The sequence below is a fragment of the Parus major genome, chromosome 28, assembly GCF_001522545.3.
Source record: "Parus major isolate Abel chromosome 28, Parus_major1.1, whole genome shotgun sequence".
In the NCBI taxonomy this organism is placed as follows: Eukaryota; Metazoa; Chordata; class Aves; order Passeriformes; family Paridae; genus Parus; species Parus major.
In genome coordinates this window covers 3,593,277-3,595,536 of record NC_031797.1, presented here as the reverse complement: position 1 = coordinate 3,595,536, position 2,260 = coordinate 3,593,277, and the positions used below count along the sequence as shown (strand labels likewise).

The 2,260-nt window shown below is 43.3% G+C and overlaps 1 protein-coding gene across 1 annotated transcript in view; it reads right to left on the bottom strand.

Moving 5' to 3' along the window:
* GNG7 (G protein subunit gamma 7) overlaps window positions 1-1,966 on the bottom strand; it is a 20,855-nt gene extending 18,889 nt beyond the window's left edge. The window contains exon 1 of the mRNA XM_015651728.3: window positions 1,879-1,966. The gene's annotated coding sequence lies outside the window, so the exon portion shown is untranslated. The remainder of the gene's footprint in view (window positions 1-1,878) is intronic.
* Between the last annotated feature and the right edge of the window lie 294 nt (window positions 1,967-2,260).

Sequence of the window (2,260 nt, the reverse complement as noted above, 5' to 3'; positions counted from 1 at the left end):
GAGAGGTGTTTCCCCCATTTTTGGGATGAAATGAGCATTTGGAGAGATGTTTCCCCCATTTTTGGGTGGAAATGAGGATTTAGAGACGTGTTTCCCCCATTTTTGGGTGGAAATGAGGATTTAGAGAGGTATTTCCCCCATTTTTGCCATGAAACATAAAAAAACCCAGATAATTTCCCCCATTTCAAAGGAGAACACAAAGAGGAGGAGGAGAAATTTCCCCTATTTAAAAAAAAACATTAATTTTTTTGGAGAGGAGAAAAATAAAACAATATAAATAACATAAAACATCCCAGTGACATTTCAGCACAGAATCCCTCAGCCTGTCCTGCTCCAGCACATCCTGGCAGGTTGAATTTCCAGGAAAACCTCGTTCCCAGGAGAACGAGCTGAACTCGGCAGAGCTCCCAAAACTTTGTTGGGAACCCCTCGTGCTTCACATCCGAGGCTGCCCTGGCCCCTTCCCAATAAAACATTTCTCAACCCCGAGCCAGGGATGAATTCCAAGAAGCCATCAGAGCTGAAATCCAAGGCTGGTTCTTTTCCCTGCTTGGACACAACAAACAGTTGGGGGTTGGTTTTTTTTTGGTTGTTGTTGTTGTTTTGGTTTTGTTTTTCTGTCAAATCCACGTCAGTGATTCCAGGCTGGGGTCAGGTCAGGGCTCCTCTTCCTCCTCCTCCTCCTCCTGCTGTGGATTCAGGGATGGGAAACAGCCCCAAAAAATCAGTTTAAAGTTGGTGGGGTTTGTTTTTAAACCCAGTTTAAAGTTGGTGGGGTTTTGTTTTTAAACCCAGTTTAAAGTTGGTGGGGTTTTGCCTTTAAACCCAGTTTAAACTTGGTGGTTTTTTGTCTTTAAACCCAGTCTAAAGTTGGTGGGGTTTTGTCTTTTAAACCCAGTTTAAAGTTGGTGAGTTTTGTCTTTAAACCAAATTTAAAGTTGGTGGGGTTTTGCCTTTAAACCCAGTTTAAACTTGGTGAGTATTGTTTATAAACCGAGTTTAAACTTGGTGAGGTTTTGTCTTTAAACCCAGTTTAAAGTTGGTGAGTTTTGTCTTTAAATCCAGTTTAAAGTTGGTGGGTTTTGTCTTTAAATCCAGTTTAAACTTAGTGGGTTTGTCTTTAAACCCAGTTTAAAATTGGTGGAGTTTCGCCTTTAGACCCAGTTTAAACTTGGTGGTTTTTTGTCTTTAAACCCAGTTTAAACTTGGTGAGTTTTGTTTTTAAACCCAGTTTAAACTTGGTGAGTTTTGTTTTTAAACCCAATTTTTGTCTTTAAACAGGGATTATTTTTTTTTTACAATTGTCACATTCCAGCTCTGTGTGGAAATAGGAAGATGAGAGGAGGGGAAAAAAAACAAAGCTGGAATTTGGGGCAGGTCAGGAAGAGCAAAAAGGAACAGGAGATAAAGGCACAAACACCTGGGCCAGCTCCAGGTTTGGAATTCCCAAGGCCGGAGTTTTCCAGAGGGAACAGCCTTGGCTGTCCCGGTGTTCCCAGCCCTGCAGGACCCAGCAGGGAAAAGCAAACAAGGCTGAGCTCAGCCCGCTGCAATCGGCCCTGCCCCCGCCTTCCTGCCAGCCCTGCCCGCGGCAAAGCTCNCCAATTCCAAACCCATTCCAAACCCATTCCAATTCCAAACCCATTCCAAACCAATTTAAACGAATTCAAAACCAATTCCAAACCAATTCCAAACCAATTCCAATTCCAAACCAATTCCAGTTCCAAACCCATTCCAAACCAATTTAAACCAATTCCAAACCCATTCCAATTCCAAACCAATTCCACACCCCTCATCCAGACCATTTTTCCAGTAAAAAACGAAGCAATTAACAGGAAATTAATTACTAAGGAGACAAATCCCGAGCTCTCCTCTCACCTTCCCCTGCAGAGCAGTCCCGGCCTCCGTCGGCGATTCCTCGATTTCCCCGGATTCCTCCTGCCAGGGAAAAGGGGAATTCAGGAATTTGGGAATTTTGGGCGTTGTTGGACGTCGATATCCGATGATCCAGCGGGAAAATCGGGAATCCGAGATCAGAACATCGGCAAAACCGCGGAATCCGCCCTTCGATTTCAGAAATCTCAGCAAAAAGGAAATATCTGGGTCTAAATCTGGGGTTTTTTGGGGGGGAAATGAGGAAAAAATCTCATTTTTGGAGGGGAATATGAAGGAGAGGAAGAATTTGTATCGTTTTTGAGGAGCTGCAGAGGGGTTTGCTCCATTTTTGGGGTGGAATGTGAAAAAAAGAAGATTTTTGCCT